This window comes from Montipora capricornis, chromosome 9, assembly GCF_036669925.1.
Source record: "Montipora capricornis isolate CH-2021 chromosome 9, ASM3666992v2, whole genome shotgun sequence".
NCBI lineage: Eukaryota > Metazoa > Cnidaria > Anthozoa > Scleractinia > Acroporidae > Montipora > Montipora capricornis.
The window spans coordinates 31,234,773-31,253,405 of NC_090891.1; the positions used below are offsets into that span (position 1 = coordinate 31,234,773).

At 40.6% G+C, this 18,633-nt stretch overlaps 1 non-coding gene across 1 annotated transcript; it reads left to right on the forward strand.

Moving 5' to 3' along the window:
- Positions 1–7,301: 7,301 nt before the first annotated feature.
- On the forward strand, positions 7,302–7,374 carry Trnaa-agc (transfer RNA alanine (anticodon AGC)). The gene has a single exon. It is a non-coding gene; the product is annotated as a tRNA-Ala (tRNA).
- The last annotated feature ends 11,259 nt before the right edge of the window (positions 7,375–18,633 follow it).

An 18,633-nucleotide genomic window follows, 5' to 3' on the forward strand; every position in this document is an offset into this window, starting at 1 on the left:
CGTTAGTGGTGTTGTTCTCGTCAAAGAAGTACTCTGTTAGTCGCATACGTCGAGCAAAGTCGTATATGTCGGCTGAGATTTCAGGCCAGTTGATGTGTCTAGGAATAGAGTACATCACTAAAATCAAATCAACGTTGTATCGGCTCTTGCTTAAAATATTTAGTTTCTCAACTTGAAATAACGCCGATCAGATCAAGCCACTGATCCAACGTACACCGACAGGAAAATTGTCCACGGTTGCTTGCTTCAAAAGCCCCCAGGGCTTTTCTCCGCCGAGGAGAGGATGGGCCCATCATCTCCTCGGCGGAGAAAAGCCCTGGGAACGAGGTTGGCCTGTCGTGGGCGACAATGGCTGTTTCATTTGGGTCTGATCAGATTCCTCCACACAGCTCTGTCCTTAGCCTTCTTCTGCCAGGAACTCCTGTCTACGTCCAGCTTCTTCAGGTTTCTTTTTACAGTGTCTTTAAATCTAAGCCTTGGTCTACCCTGATTGCGTTTGTCCTCGCATAACTGTGCGTAGAGTAGCTGCCGAGGGAGACACTGGTGGTCCATCCTGTCAACATGTCCGAGCCATCTCAGGTTCATCTGTATTAGCATGTCCTCCATTGATGGTAGACCAGCTCGTTTCAACACTTCCATGTTGGTTATCTTGTCTTTCCATGAGATGTTCATTATGGCTCGAAGTTGTCTCGTCATGTCCGCGTGGAGTTTCTTCACCTGCACTCTGTAGACAGTCCAAGTTTCAGCACCGTACAATAGAGTAGCCAGTACTGTCGCTCTGTACACTTTGCATTTCACACGGATAGACACATGTCGATTGTTCCACAGTCTCTCCCTCTCGTTTCCAAACACAGCACTCGCTTTTCCCATTCTGAGAGATAGTTCATCCTCCAATTTAGCATTCTCTGAAACAGTACTCCCTAGGTACTTGAAAGTCTTGCACTTGACTAGTGGCTCTGTACCAATGCTGATGATCTCTTCTGATAGTGATGTTGATAATTGGAACTTTGGTGGTTGATAAAGACACTCTGTCTTCTTGATGTTGATTTGGAGGCTGTATTGGCTAGCTGCTTTTTCGAATTTCTCCATTAAAGACTGCATATCTTCCACATTGTATGCAACTAGAGCACTGTCGTCGGCATAGAGCATTTCTGTTACTATCTTTATCGATGTCTTACTCTTGGCTTTAAACTGTGCCACATTGAACAAGTCTGCTTCTTTCCTTGTTTGAATGTATACTCCTTCTGAAGTGTCTTTGAAGGCCACCTCAAGCATGGCTGCCAGATATATCGAGAAGAGTGTAGGTGCCAGCACACACCCTTGTTTCACCCCGTTGCTTACTGAAAAGTCTTTAGATACTGAACCACACATTGCCACGTTTGCTTGCATACCTGTATGGAGTGCCTCTATCAGGCTGACAAACTTCTCTGTACAACCATATTTCTTGAGTACCTGCCAAAGTCCTTGTCGCAAAACAGTATCGAAGGCCTTACTGAAGTCTATGAAGACTACATAAAGCGGCATGTTCTGTTCGATACACTTTTCTTGAACCTGTTTCAAGCAGAAAATCATGTCCATTGTGCTTCCTGCCTAGCTGTATTCCTCGCTTCTAGTAGTTTCTTCAGGTGTTCATCATGCTCATCAAACCAATCCTGATGTTTCCTCTCAGGGTAGCCTAATACATCACTCGCAGTCTGATACACCGTATCCTTCAGTGTTGCCCATTGCTCTTCTATGTCATTCTCTGAGTTGTTGCTGTCCCAATCTTTCAAGTTTTCATCCATTTCCTGTGTACGTTCTTCCTGCTTCTTTTGGCCTTTCATGCAGTGCACTAGTGTTTAGCTTCCGTGGTGGCTTCGCACTCGTCCTGCAGTGCCGTTTTCGTCTGCAAATCCTTAATCTAGATCTCAGCATAACATGATCAGTGCCACAGTCCGTGCCTCTCATTGCTCTGGTGTCCAATACATCGCTTCTGTCTCTCTGCCTGATTATGATGTAGTCTAATAAGTGCCAATGTTTGGACCTTGGGTGCATCCATGTCTTATTGTGTGTGTCCTTAGATAGAGTGTTGGTCATCAGAAGGTTGTACTCTGAACATAGTGCAAGTAGAAGTTCTCCATTAGCATTGCACTTGCCTAATCCATGACTGCCTAGCACTTCTTTCCACTTCTCGGGATCCGAACCAACTCTGGCATTAAAATCTCCAACGAGTATCAGCCTGTTATCAGTCGGTAAACGCCTGATAGTTTCACGTAAATCACTGTAGAACTCTTTCTTCACCTCCTCTGTGTTGGTCATTGTTGGGGCACATACACTGATGAGTGTGGCATACATCTTCCGCTGTAGTGGGAGTCTCATAGTCATTTCCAGGGCCACAAGCGCAGTCTGTCTTTCTGGGCGCTGTGATGTTGTTCTGTCCGACAGAGTGCGTACGTTCCATTCTGCTACACGCAAGGTTGCTGTTTTCCTCTTCTTTTGTCTTCCTGCTCCTTGCTCACTTTTCGCTGCCTGTCGGAGTGTGAACAGATCAGCGCGGACCTTGTTAACCCGGGCGACGTCCGAGTCCGTATGAGTTGCTTTCTTATTGTCCATTTCATGAAACTGCTTGCAAAGCATTTGAGTACTGCTAGCTTTTGCTGGACTAGCAGCAAATTCTTGGCAGATAAAGGTAATATCAGTGGCGTGGCAAGGACAAGCCAAGACAAACTGACTCCAGTATCTGTTGCAGTGACTGACCAGACGATAGGTTTGTCAATCTCTGCTCTTTGTGAAGTGCATGTCACAATGCACCGATTGGCAGGGTCCACCACAGACCTTGTGGCAGGTGTGTTTATCTGCCAGGATGTCTAATCTCACCCTGTGCAACTGGGAGTGGTCCACCACAGACCTATGACAGATATTGTTTTTAGTTCTGCCAGGTTGCCCTGTTTCACCCTCTACGCCCTCGGAAGGGCGGGAGTGCCGGTTGAGTCGCCGACAGCCCGACCCATGAGACAGGTAGTACCGGTTTTCATTGTTATCCGGTAGCAAGCAAGTCAATGCCTGCCTTGACTCATGACTCGTAATTGGTGAACTTGAATTTTCCATAATTAAGCGCCAGAAACAGGGCTAAGATTCCTATTCTTACTAAGGGTCAAAGAAGCGAGAATAAAAGTGAAAGGGTGGGAATTTTCAGACAGTCAATCCACGAAGAAAAAAATTAACAGTGGCTTGAAAACTTAGGAAAACACAAGGATTTGTGTGAAAATCATTGAAGTGTGACTGGATGGCAAAACTTCCTTTTTCCATGCATATCCTAATAATTTATTTCAACTGTAAAAACACTAGTCTAAACGGTTTACTTACGCAAATCGGCACGGTAGCATCTTTAAGCTGCTCTTTCAATTTCTGGAAAAGTAATTTCATGTACTCATCCGAATCATCGTGTTTTGTGAAAAAGAGGTCATGTGACCAACTGTCGCAAAAGGCCTATTTTTTAAATTTTTACCGCACAGCGCTATTAATTCATGACAATCCTGACATCCCGACAACTTTTCAGACAATCTGCATCAATTGTAATTCCGTCTGGCTATTAACTTTTAATCTATTTGGCTGCATGTAGTTTTTATACCTTGTTCTTTCTAATTATTGGGCCTACAGTAATTGACCATAGCTGTTGCGGTGACCTTGCAACTACTTTTTTACTTATTTTATGTGTTATTTTGTATTTATGTTCAGTGTGCCGAAATAAATAAATAAATAAATAAATAATTGATCGAACAGTGGAGCAAGTGGAAACAAAATTAAAGAACCTATTAATTAAATACTTTTGTCCTTTGGCCATTTCAATTTCAACAGGAAAAGAAAACAAACAGCGGTTACAAACATTTTCATTTTATACTTGACGTTTCGTGTGTTGCAGCATACATCATCAGAAGTGACGGTTAAAACTGTTACACAGAATTTTAAAAAACTAGAGCGAGGAACTGGTGACTAGTTAAAAAGTGTGATAACAAAATCGTAACTTCCGGTAGTCGATTCTTCCGGAAGAAATTAATAAAGAAAAAGCTTCTCACTACCAATGTTTTCATTGAGAGAGGGTTTTAAGTCACTGATTAATAGCGTTTCTTTAATTTTACATTGCATGTCGGACTTCCCAGTTGCGAGGATTTCAAAATGGTCCCATTTGATGTTATGACCGGTAGAAATTGTGTGGTCTGCCGGAAGAATCGACTACCGGAAGTTACGATTTTTTTATCACACTTTTTAACTAGTCACCAGTTCCTCGCTCTAGTTTTTTAAAATTCTGTGTAACAGTTTTAACCGTCACTTCTGATGATGTATGCTGCAACATACGAAACGTCAAGTATAAAATGAAAATGTTTGTAACCGCTGTTTGTTTTCTTTTCCTATTAATTAAAGGAGTGAATATAGCAAGCAAAAAGATAGCGTAAAATCATCGGGATCGGAGCGACAGTATCTGACAAACGCTTCAACCATTGTAGAGAAGGTAGCCTATGAATTCTGTCCTGACAAGGTACTGGGCACTGAAGTCTGAACAACGCACATTTTCGGTCCGGTGACCGAGCACTGGGGCTGACACCGCGCCCGGGTACCAAGTGTGAGCGATGCCTTAATTAAAACTGTTCTCGCAACAACTTTAGCCGAGAATGACAGCTGTCATGAGGTGATCAGTTTTGAATTCAGCAGAACACAAAGCGAAGAAAAATTGCTGACTTATCTTTGACCTTCCAAAAAAAAAATCCTTGTATCAAATTATCTTTCAATTTCCGACAGATATAAAATTGGCTGAGATGATAAATCGTTCACTTTAACTAGATTAGCCTTGCAATCTCCAATGGGACGGTTTCCGGCTGATTACGTTCATAACGTTATTGTCGTACGCCCAAAACATTTGGATATTTGAATTAAAGCCAAATGTTTACCGTGTAGCTTAATTTAAGTGAATTATTTAATTTATAATTATAAGTTGAAATTTTATCACGTTACTTCACAAAAACATATGACATTGAACCGTGTAATGGGGGAGTTTGCCCTCCTCATTCAACCGTGTTCAAACATGTTAAAACGAAGTTGAAACGATGTTGAATGAGTTTAAAAGCGTGTTGAAACAGTTTGCCCACCCCAGCAGTCAACATCCTTTAACATCGTTCAACAAAATAGAAACGATGTTGAGGCCCTTTGCCCACACCTTAACAATATTCCTTTCCAAGGGTATAGTTCCTAATAAGTACGCCGCTACGGTAAGGTAAACATGTCTGACCTTAGATGTTATCATTTTAAGTCAGCTTGCAGGGATTATTTGCGTACTTTACCCATAATCGTGGGATTGACTGTGCATGAGAAAGACTCGGTAAACTCTGGACGGCCGGGTAAAAAGCAATGTTTGTTTGGCAGGAAGTCGTAAGAAACGATTATTGTCTTTTTAAGTTAAAAATAACAACTGTAGACTTCTCGAAATGTTTACCGCTGTTTTGTCTCTCTTTAATTCTTAAATGGGTCATTCAAGGATTTTTCTCTTCGGGAATTTTCTGAACAAGATCTTGGGGCTTAATTAATTAAATGCTAAAACACTTGAATTAATTGTTCAAATAGGGAAAGACTTAAATTCGCTATGGCTCGGGAATTTAATACGCTGGAAACGTTAACTTATTTCCCTACTTTGGTCAGTTTACTTTAATCAACTCATTTGATGAACAACCTAATCATTTTTGTGCTTTTCTCAGCCCAGTACTGAGTTTGCTACAGGTTGTAACAGGTGCAGTTCTATACAGCTGATCTAGTTCCTTAAGTTACTACACCATTGTAGTCTTTCCTCTTAAGACTTAACTTTTACATATTTAAACACCTTCAGTCAAGATTGTACCTTTTGTTCTTATGGGCCGAGGGCCTTCACAAACCTGAAAGCTCTGTTATTGTCTTGAAATCGACGACGAGGACGACGAGACGTATTCATAAATGGTGGCTAAGTAATTATTATTTTGTCTTTATGCTATTAATCATCCTAACTGGCCTCGTAAACACGAGCAAAATTCAAAAGAATTTTTGTTCCACAGTGAGGCTGGTTAGGATGATTAGCACAAAGACAAAAGATTAATTTCTTGACCACCATTTATGAATACTGTCTATACTCATACACATCAAATTCTCCGCGTGAATCACCTTTGGGAGGGTCAATCCCTTTCCTAGCAATAACCAAGAATTCTGATCACGCATTTGATATCGCTTACTTGACTGTTTTATCCTAAAATTTCTACAGTTCCTTCTGGCCTCAGTTGTTCAAACGGTGGATAACGCTATCCACCGGATAAATCTCTATCCAGCGGATAAACACTTACAAGAACAACTGAGTTATCCAGCACATAGTGATTTATCCAGTGGATAGCGCTATCCACCCTTCGAACAAATGGGGCCTGGACTAAAGACAAGACACAACGAGACAAATAGTTTTTCGCAACGTATCGCGACTCTTTATGATAAGAATCACTGAGTACAAGATCTTTATCTTGAATTGTTTCGTAACTTTTCCAACTTCCGTTTTCTGAACTGAAACAATGCAATGTAGTTTCCGTGCAGTTTAGTTATAAGCTACTGAAATCTGATGCGAGAATTCGCTCGGTTTATGCCCCCCGTTTTTTTTTATTTTGAAAAACTCCTGTCTTAGACAAGCAATTGTCTCTAACTGAGCCGGGTGTGTGGCATGCGAACGCAATAAAGGAAACTGCCTACCACACGGACTCCTGCTGTTGTACGTACGTTCGCTGGAAAGTTCGAGTGTTATTGCTTTTATCGACAAGTCGGAAATCCTGTAATTTAAAGATATAGATTTGCGTGGTTCGAGGGAAGCGCGCTCCTCCGCTTTAATCCGTTCACTGAGACAAAGATCTCTTTACTCTTGTTTGAACAATTTTGCATTTCGATTTATTTTGTGGTAATCTTTTATCTGGGCAACGCAACAGTGCGGAACCTGAAGTGACTTGATATTAAGATACAATAAAGCACCCCGTAGCCAATAAAAATGAGAATGCCCTGAATTTTCAGCCAATATGTTGGTTGGCGTGGGGTGCCACCTGTTTTGGAGGCAGCTGTATCGCTCTTTCACTAAGAACAACAATTGCATCTATTTAAGTGGTGCTCAATTGACCGTGGTTTTCAGTTATCTTGATCAGATAACTTTTTCGCAACTGCCGCTTGAAATCTTTCTTCCATATTTTTCATTATCTAAAGAGGAATTTATCCGTTGTTGGCCAATCTTGGTAGGTCGTGGTTTGTATTTAAAAGTGTCCGTGTTTCGATTCACAGGGGGATTAGCTCAAATGGTAGAGCGCTCGCTTAGCATGCGAGAGGTACCGGGATCGATACCCGGATTCTCCAGTACTTTTGTTTTCCTTTTTCTCTTTCTCTACGATAAGAAGAGTCAATCATTTCAACTCAAGTGGATTAAAACTACTACTACTAATACTACTACTACTACTACCACTACTACTACTACTACTACTACTACTACTACTACTACTACTACTACTACTACTACTACTACTACTACTACTACTACTACTACTACGTCAATGTGACGTCTTACTTTCGTCAGTTTGACACCTCAGCTATCGTTTCTTTCCATTTGATCATCAACAGCTTAAACTTATAATAAAAGTGCCTGCTCAAATTGAAATTCAGCTAAATAAAAATATAAAAAACTAAAGTGTTTTAATCAGCATGTCGTGGTTTTATGTCCACAAAGCAAGAAGTGTCGCCCCTATTAGAAGAGCACCGCGCACGGAGGGCGCACGCTCAGAGCACCAAGAGAATGGCAACGGTAACCCATCGATGAGAGCACTGATCGAAGGGGCACATAAACATCGACATTTTGCGTTCAAGGGAAAATGTTGAAAATGTTGCGTGCTTTTGGCCACCCCGTTCAACACATGTCGCAACATCATAGGACGTTTTCAACCAAACCTCTAGAGACACCAAAAACAATAGAGAAATGTACGACTTCTGGTGGACGAACAAAAGAAGCTAATGAGAGATCTTTTGTTCTCGTCCACCAACATGGCGGCGATGACGTCACGTGAAAACCTCCAATTTTAAACAAGAACAACGGCAACGAAAACGTCACTCCAAAAATCCAACTTAGCGCTATCGCAAGTATTTCGCGATTATTCCGTCTTGTTCACATTGTTCAATACGGGCAAACTATCCTTGAACTGGACGGGTACGAACGGTTTAAAAGCAGAAATAGAAACTGAATGGGGCTGAATGGCTCACTGTTGTATTCTCACGATGTCGTCAAAAACCTGAAATTTGGTGATTTCACGTTGTTGTTTTGTGGAGTACCACAAAGAAATGCAGGGAAATTCGTGCTGCCTGTGCAGTACGAGTATTTTTGCTTTTTTAACCAATCAAATACTCGCTTTGTGGCGCTATTGTTGCCTTTGCCGTAGCCTGTTCCAGGCTCCGAGATTTTAGGGAAAGCGCAAATATGAGAAAACGAGTGTGAGTATTCGCGTGGGGGTTCCCGCGCGTGTCTTGTTTTCGCGTCCCCTTTCTGCTCGTGCCGACCCTACTATCCGAGACCCTGGAACAGGCTACCTTTGCCGTCGTCTTTGCTTAAGGCCGGTTTACGCGGTACAATTTGTCGGACAGATTTATCGGCCCGAAGGCGTCGGAGCGCAAATCTCGCGTGTGCTTTGACAGCCGATGAACGACCGATTCATGAGAATGAAAATCGGTCCGGTTCAAAACATATGTTGCAACAGATTTTTGAAGTCGGGCCGACACTCCGAGAGAAACTGCCATGTCAATCAAAGGGTATGCAAGTGGGTAATGCACACAAATACTTAAAAAATTAAAGCGTTCAAAATGGCGGATACTAAAGGGAGAACGGGAACATCTTTGGAGGAAAAATTGCACGTTTTACGCAATTTACACGGTACGATTTACCGGCCCGACAAAACCGGCCGTCAAATCGTACCGTGCGAAACCAGCCTAAAAGCCCCGTTTACACGAACAATTTCTATGTGACAATTTTATGCGGCAAAGATATTTGTTCGTGTAGATAGCACAACAAATAATTGTTGACAATTCGCAGTTAAGTGGGTCAGCAATACCTTTGGACAGCAGAGATAAAGCAGAAGCAAGGCGAGGTTGCCTTGTCGTTCTCCAATGGCGCTCACTGAGAGGCAGGAATTTGCCACATTTTATGTGGCGAGTCGTCTACACGAGCAATTTTTCGAATTTGACCACTTTTATTTCTCACATAAAAGCTAACACGCCAGCTTTTCAGCAAATACAGTTGTCAAATAAAATTTGGCCAAATTTCTTCGTCTACATGAGCAAATATAAATCGTCACACAAGAATTGTCATATAAAAATTCGTGCTCGTGTAAACGGGGCTTTTAACACCCGCTAATGTTGATGTCGCACTGCTGGAACCCGCGTTTTTTTTGGCGGAAAGTTGCATGGGCTGGAACCCGACATTTTTGGCGGCAAGTTGCAATGCTAGGGTACTGCTTTAGTTTTTGAAGACAACCGAAAAGACAAGCTAAGATTTTTTAATACGGCTTACAGCGAGAAAAAGAAGAGAAAGGGAGAAAGAAAAAAAAAAAAAAAGCAGCAAGTAGGCCACGAGTAAGCGATGCTAGAGTCAGACTGAGAGTACGAGAAAACAGGCGAAATATCAACGGTGACAAACAATGACAATCAAGTGACAAGAAAGACCCCAAATAAGGCTGAATAATAATAGCGACTAAAAACGGCGAAAAGAGCAAAAAAGAGCACGGGAAAATAGCAACAAGCAGGCTGGGCTGGTCGTATGGTAAGCAGACTACGGTTATAAAAATATCTGAGAACAAAACATGAGTAATAATTGAGGAACTCCGCTCCGGGCTTGCATAAATGTATTTATATTGTTTATACCATGTCGCAGTTACTAATTTACCTTCATCAACTACAGTTGAACCCCGTTATTTCGAACTCGGGTATTTTGAATTCCCCGCTATACTGGGTACTAAATTAAAATATTAATTTCCCTTGGTTTGGCTCCCTTTTGTAGACTGAATTCGTACTCAGTTATTCCGAATTCCCCGCCTCTTATTTCCTATGCACTTGACTATGATGCATCCCTTTCATTTAGAAGTTTATTTAAAAAGTGGTTGACTCACTTCAGACGCTGTCAGAACATCGTGACAATTGTTCCACTGCGCACAATTTGAATTGCCAATCTGCCAGTCCCGTAAATAAACCACAATTATTGTTTTCTCAATGCGCGAGCGGGCGGAATTCTGCGAATCCTGCAATCATTCTGATTGTCTGATTGTCTTGCCGGCGAACCCGGGCGGAATCCTAGCCCTGGTTAAGCTCTGGTTGCGTGAGCTTGTGTGATCACACGGTCACAGTTTTTCGCTATACGGACCTTCCAGCTGGCAAATAACATATATTTATAAAGCATTCTGGAACAAAGATTTCTGGCAGGAAAGACCGTAGATATAGACTTCCTCTCTAAACACTTCTAGATTTGCAGATAACGTTACCATGTTTGTTCTAATTGAAATAATAAAACTACTGTGAAATTTTTAGTTAAGACGCCCTAAAAGGCCTTCCAGCAACACGATATATTCCGTGTACAGTATTTCATGCACAACCGGTTATTTCGAACCCCCGCTTATTCGAGCTGTTTTCTCTTTCCCCTGTGTCTTCGAAATAACGGGGCTCCACTTTAGTTTGATCAAACCAAATTGTCGTTTTTCACTCACCCCTGACGCATGCAGCTCACCAAGTCTCGTGGGTTTTGTACGATGTGTTTTGTTAATACAACCATTCTTTCCACGTTGGCTAACTACTCGAGGTCTAATCGTTTCCGAGAGTAACTTTTACAGCCTTGAGGCGTCGTGAGCGATGAACCCGGTCAAAATCTACAAGTGGTAACGGTTAAATCAAACTGGTTACTAATTCAAAGGTATTTTTGCGCGGCTTACTGAATATGCGGGAAAAGCAGATCTTAACAAGTGTTATTGAAATCCAAAAAGAAAATTGGGGGTAACGACGCATTTTTCGAAGATAATTAATCAACAATATTTGTAAAAAGCTTTAAAATACAAAGCAATGTATGGCGTTTTTTCCAAATTGAAGCTTAATTACCTCTAAAAAAATGCGTTTACCCCCAATTTTCTTTTTCCAGGATACCAAGAGCACTTGTTTAGTTCTGCTTTCTGTGCATAGTTTAAACCGCGCAAAAGTATCTCTGTATTAATAAGCACCACCCTTAGGAAATCCGAGTATCTCGAGCTGCGCAGAACGCATGCGCAATAGCAATAGTAGGCACCGTCCTTAACAATCTCGTTCGCAGAGCCTCCGTTACCCTTGTCCAGCAGAACGGGAGCGGGAGGCTCTGGAATAATCCAAAAACGGAACCAGAAAACTCTGGTTCCGGTTAAATAACTGCGCGTGCGTGAGGGGAGACAGCGCTTACTTTTCACTCGCGAGACAGTACACATGAGTATAAACACATCTCCTAATACACTCAAAACTTTTAAACTGCGGAGAATAAAGAATAACGAGATACACGATTTTCGAGTTTAGACTTTGAAAATGGCAGGAAATGAAACCGTTTTTCAACAGCCAATCAAATATGGCCCTTTTTGGATTCCACCAGAGTCTCTCTTTCCCGACCGCTGGTCAAGGGAACGATGACTCTGGGAACGAGATTGCGTCCTTAAATGACGTCAAAACCCGAAAAGTTACCCTTGGAAACGAAGCAAGTTGCCCTTGACAACATGGGAACTTTAACGCGCTGAAACGTTGTCACCAAACTTCCCTTGTGTCGTACTCAACTGAAAATCGTAGTGTCATAAAGGAATTTGGGACCTACGGTAGCTGCGGCTCGACAGGTCGATTTATATCCCGTATGAGTTGAAGGACCGAATGAAAGTCTACATGAAATTTTATTCTTATCTCCTTTTTCTTTATGGCAAACGATTTTTTTGTTCATGCGAACGCGGAGCAAGTTTGTAAAAATCCTGGGCTTCCTTGGAATCCTCTTAACTTTAAAAATTAATCATGGAAGCTGGGGCGACTATAACAAAATTTATAAGACAACGATAACACTGAACAAAGTTGAGCGACAGCAGCATAACTATCAATAAAAACGACATATAAAAGACAAAAAAATAGAGGAAGAAATCAAGGAAAACAGAAATGATTAGACTGTTCACAGTCCCCTATTTTCCGTTTGATCGTCGGGATCGAGCACAAACTGCTGCTATCTTTGTTTTTAAACAGCCAGCGCGAACTTGGGAGAGCGACATAACTACCGAGTGGGGGGACGGTAGTTATGTCACTATCCCCAGTTTGCGCTCGCTGTTTATAAACAGAGATGGCGGCAGTTTGTGTTCGATTCCGACGATCAAACGGAAAATAGGGGACTGTGAACAGTCTAAGAAATGATCACTATTAATTGGCTCAGAAGCCGAAACAAAGTGATTTACGATCAACTGGCAGGAAGGGGTTTTCTCTATCTTTTAAGGACTAAGAGAGATTCTCAAATGTGAAACCCAACCAGCGTTTCGAGGACAAGACCTACATAGCTTATCGCATTTCAATAAAGCTACTTTCATATTTCTTACTTCGAGAGCGTTTTCGAGCTTTGTGCGATGTTTGCAGAGCGTTTAGGACGTATTGTTACACGTTTTCTTGGGAAAAAGTTGTGGCAATGTTCAAAACTGGATTGCCTAATGGCTCTAAAGATCTAAAGGGAACCACAAATTTATCCCCCTCAACTTATTTTAACACATTGGCTCCAATTTTGGATCTTAAAAGCGCTAATTCTCCTTGCCTATTCCATTGTTCGAGAGCCCTCTAATACCCTTGAAAGTTAGCTTCTTGTCGGCTTAGATGTAGGTTAATCCGATCAGAGGGATTATACTGACTGGTTATCTACAGCATCACAAAAAAAGAAAAGGGTGAGGTCTACTTTCAACTACTTTTAAATTAGTTTAATTTTTGAGATATGTGAGTAAAATTTTGAATTCCTCTAGTTTACCTCGCATCTTTTTGAAAACATTCATTCTAATTGGATTTAGTAAAGCCGACGGAACTGTTGGACATGCTTGGGTCGACATAGTTATTTCAAATCTTCCATAATTCGTCGAGTCAATAAATCAAAAATCAACATATTAAACACTGAGACGAAAGCAATAAAGAAATCCATAGGTATTGCCGCAAAATTCGCTTCGTTCACACGCATAATTCTTTTTTTCTCATTTAATACTGAAAGTTCCGTGTTTTGTAGATTACTTTTCGACACTTAAGCACCCGTGAGAAATATCGAATAGACGAGATTTTCTTACAACATCGAAGAAATAGCAAACTGATATACACGAAATCTCTCAGCATGTGACTGTTAAAAAGATATTGACAAAAACCCACATTCGCGCAAAAAGTGTTTTAAATTAAGGACATGAAAATAATTTGGGCGTGGGCAGCCATGAAAAAACACCCCCTCCGTGATGCCGCTGTTTGTTGAAACCACGATATTTCTTATTTGATTTATTCCCGAAAGCGAATATGGGAATTAAGCACATGGAAATATCTGGGCGTGGGCAGCCATGAACAAACAACCCCTCTGTGGTGCCGCTGTTTGTTGAAACCACGATATTTCTTATTTGATTTATTCCAGAAAACGAATATGAGAATTTTGTTTAGATTGATCTTGGCCGGCTTAGGGAGTGTCGGTACAAGAGGCTTAAATTTATTTACAATATCGTAGAGACCACAGTCTAAAGGATTAGAGCCATCAGGACCCGAGGCGCCCTTAAGCAATTCGGAATTTCGCTTTCAAAAATAGAAACCAATTAATTAACAACCTTGCCCAAACCTAGGCATGTAAATCATCTACTGTATGCCAGAGGATCGGCCATGAATGTGAAAAACATTCAAGAATTTCCCTTAATGGTCTCATGTCATTAATGGCTTAATCAAAAGACGGGACATTGACCTAGAGCATTGTTGTGTTACATTGCCCTCTAAAAATTAGTTGTATTTTAAGCCCGGCCTGCCACTTAACGTTCCTCAAAAGAGTTATGGAAATCTATTCATAGCCATTCTTTTGAAAATAGCATGTAAGCAGTTATATTTCTTGCGGGTTTGATCTGCTTTAAGTTACTCAGTCTTATCTATATAATTGAGATAAGCTGGACACAGATGATTTAAAATCAGCTTTATTGATTGACACCAGCGAACACCACGAAAACTTTTTTCTTGTCATTATTATTATTCTTATTGCTGATGACTTTTTTAACAGAAAAATTCATGTCTACATATTGGTAGTTTTCTGAAGCTGCATATGCACGTTTTCTTGAAACCATAAACTTATTACTACACCGTTAATTCAAAAGATTTGTTTCAGCCCTAAAGTGCCAATTCAGCTCCATGGCCACTTGAGCTGATTGCTCCTCGTGGAGCCATTTCGTTAAGTTGGTCTATATCGACCCCAATAAAAACCGATTTGTTCCACAGCGGAAAGTGATTCAGTCCTTTGCTGCGAAACGGCACCATTTTTAGGGCTAAACTGTTTTGACACACTGACGTAATAATTCTTTTACTGGACGACACTTTGTCATGCGAAAGACAATAATACGTGAAACGACAGTTGGCAAACGGAAGGCTGCTGGTTGTCGTGAAAACATGAAAATTCTTCTATTCTAACTTTACAACAACAGCTTTACAACTTTATTACCCTTTTCCTAACAGAGAAAATTACAATGAAGAAAATGAAATTATTAAAAGGAGTAATGGCTTCCTTTACAACTGTGAAAGCTAACGAAAGTAGGAAGCCAAAGTAAAAAGGATTAATTTGAAAGACAGGTCGGACACACGAGTAACACACAACAAAACACAACTACTCATGAATACAATCGGCTATCTAAACTATCTACCTAACCTATCTAAAACCATAACTTCAACTTACAAATAAATCATATATAAAGAAAGAAGGCACATTGTCACATTCAAAGAGAAAAATCTTTGGTAGTGAAAACAGTATGGCAAGGCTTAAAACAAAATAAATAATCTTCGAATTACGTGACAAAAACAAAAACAGGATTTAATATTTATTTTTCTTTAATTTTTTTAAAGGAACATGATTTCATATTTTTTCCAAATGAATTCCACACTTTTGGTCCTTGAAATCGAATATTAAATAAACCATAATTTGTTGTTGCTCTTGGCATAACTTGTCTGTTGTCTCTCTGTCTTACTTGTCTCTGTCTTTTAAAGACATCTGTGATGAACTTAAGTATAGAAGTTTGTTTCTTTTTTCCAAGAGGGCACGGTATCTAATCCTGCAGTCTGATTGGTTCTTCGCGCGGTCCGCATTTTCCCATCCCACAGGTACCGTAACGCTCTCAGAGTTTTTGTCCTTGACCATAAATTTCCACTTTTTGACACCGAATCCGTTTACGTACAAAAGTTGGTTTCAAAACATATTTGTATTAGACGAGAGGCTTGGAAAAGGAATTCAACTAAAATCATTTCTCTTTGAAACGGTCTCTCAAACACACATTTGTGCAAGTGTTTCGCAGCGTGCAAACCGTGAACGGAATTAACCAGGGAGCATCCTTGAGGGTGGACGACCAGGGAAAACGATAATGATGATGACGAGATTACATGAATCGAAGAGCACAAAATTATCTCAACCGCTTGCTACCATGATGATCTAAGGGTCTCTACATGCAGGGGCTTTGACCTTCAGTTTGAGTTACACTTATCGTCACCTTATAGTTAGCATGAGCTACAATTATTTAGAAGCGAAGATAGGAACCACATAGTTAGAATGCCACATGCCCTACAAAAATCTGTGAAGTCCTTTCTTGAACGAGAGAGGAAAATATCACTGATATGAAAAATTATTCATTATGAATGCTGTCACTTTGAATAGCATAGCCCTGATGCTTGCTCTGTGTTTTCAGCTGGTTTGATTTAACATTGCCCGCGTTGGAAAAAGATTCCTTACTTACATGCAAATGAAGTTGAGTTGATCCATGTGTCGTTAGTAAGCCTCTATTTCCTTTTTGTGGAATATAATGCTAAAACATTCTTCAATCTGAATAAACCAAGATAGCTAGACCTAACAAGCCAGGAAAATAACACCGATTTACCACCTTTTTCCTCTTTTTAATTACTACCATAGTCTCTGTCAAATAAACAAATACAGAAATTAAAACCCGATTGTCATATGGGTGATACTGGACGGAAACACGAGTGCAAAAATGCAAAACGTTTCCTTTCAAGTAAGATGGAGTGGTGTGGCTTTAAAAAATAACAATAACAGCGTCAAACGCGAGTCACGCCCTACTCAATGCTTGTCAAGCTTTGGTTCCGCTTGTGGCGTTTCCTTCCGTAGTTTGACTGACTATAAATATCCGTTCGTAAAGGCAATTTCAAGACAATTAATACCATGTCCCACTGAAGCCATTTATTTCAATTCTGATCACACCAAGCTATCGGCTCGCATTATCACAGACCGTGACCTGAATCATTGTTACTTTTAGATGCACGAAAACGGTTCATTTCACCATTTGCCGGTTGGCTTCTCGGTTTTCGAATCCTTCCTCTGGTATGTTCGAGTGTCGCAGTCGAATGGTCTTGTCACGGAACGTCTCTTTTGTTCAGTTCTCTTTACAATTTCTTTTCATGCACTTTTCACTGCGATGTTTATTCTTATTCAACGTTAAAACCATTTCCGAGAGTTTGTAAGATCAAGACAGTTTTCCTTCTATTTCTGTGGAAAATCTTGGGGCGAAGGCGTTGTCGCTATTTTCATTCCATGTTTTCTTGAAGTTATTTTTCAACATTAAAAACGCGGGTACAGAAAAAAATCTGAATAGCTCGAGTTTCCGTTGTTTCTTTACTATTGAATATTCTGAAAAGGTAGCTGTAGGATCCATTTACCTTCATTACCTCCAGCTATTTTATCTTCGTGTGATGATACAAATTCTGGCAACTATTTTAAAACGTCGAATGTTCAATGTCACCGTGATATATTTTGCATAACAATGTACTTTTACTCGTCCATGTTAGAAGGACGATAGGGTTTAAAGTCAAATAAGAATATTGTTAACAGAAACCTTTCAGCGTACAAAAGCAACTTAGTGAGCTCCACTGCTTTCAGATCTTTCAGAAAAGGCCCTATACAGTGGCGATAAAATTTCTGGACAACAGGATAAAATGCACTCGCGCCCATTTGTAAGCTAATGCTTAGATCTGCCCACCCGTGGTGCTAGATAATCATTACTTTTTCATTTACATTGTTTTTCACAAGTGTTTTGCCCTGTAAAAGTCACGATACTGTTGTTGTCAGAGACGCGAGTTTTTTTGTTCTCACAAAAAGTGAACGAAGAAGGTCGAAAACTCTGGAGGGAAGGCTTCTGTTACAAGTTGCATCTTTAGTTTGTTTCTCTCTTTGGTTAGTTTGTCCCACTTTAGTGTAGTGCATGCAACTTCGAATTTCATCCGAAACATTCCCTACAGCAAATATCATCTTCTATCGCAGCCTCGCACTTCTTAAAATGCTTCACGATTCGTTATTTTATTTTAAAGCAGCCTGAAGATTTACGTGCAAAAGTATTTCTCCGTCGCTGAGCCTCGCGACCTTGATAATTTCTTCCGGTTTTTTGAACCCTCATTGGTGAACAGCTAAATCCCAAAAGTCTGATTCAAAGCTGATTTTGTTTTCATATCTGCATGTTGGTAAATGGATGAGCCGTGTAGCACACGCCATTTTTCTGTAAATGGAATGCATCAGTTCTGCGTAAAAGCAAGCTTAAATTTCGTCCCAGACCAAAGTATAGCTTACCCACCACGATGACAAATGGCCGAAAAATGATCGCACCGAAAGCTACGTTCTTAGAACAATAACAAGTGCGTTTCACCGAATTGACCTCTGATGTTTGCTTTCAGGTGTAAATTCGATCTTAGCAGGTATTTTTCAATCGGGTATAGTACGCCAGCAGGTCTCATCAAAGGTGACCTCCATGCTCTTGTGTTCGAGTCACTGATTAGGTTACGCCCGGAGTTTATGTACAATCACAACAAACGACCTACTGTATCGACTCAACGCAAGAGAATTTTTCTTTCCTTAGTCCTGAGAACGTTAAACATCTAGTTCAGAACTTACAACCGTAAATGTTTTCGAATATTTCCTTTAATTGCCTTAGTGTGTCGAGTCAAAATGGTTTTCGTAGGGGAGGTATCACCAAATTGTATACCTTTCTCCGCCTCGCCTCCGTGACTTAAAACAGTTGCACTTTTCTTTTTCGCTCATCAGTCATCGTCAAAAATACAATTTCTTCAAGAGAGACGTCTTTGATATTCCTAGAGGAATAAGTGATATGAAGAAGAAGCCAAAGCACTAGGTCAACATATTCAGATATCCAAATTCAGCTCAGTCATTAGGGATCGTGGCACTTGTCAAGGTAACTCAGGTTTATCGATGATATCTCTGATTATTGAGGGAATCAAGTCATTTTGCGTCAAGAAGGTCAATTTGAAAATGTCACTTTTGATAGGAAAAAATTCCAAGGAAGCGAGAGAGAGAGGTAGAGAGAATAAAGTCCGTGTAGGATAACGACCGCAAGA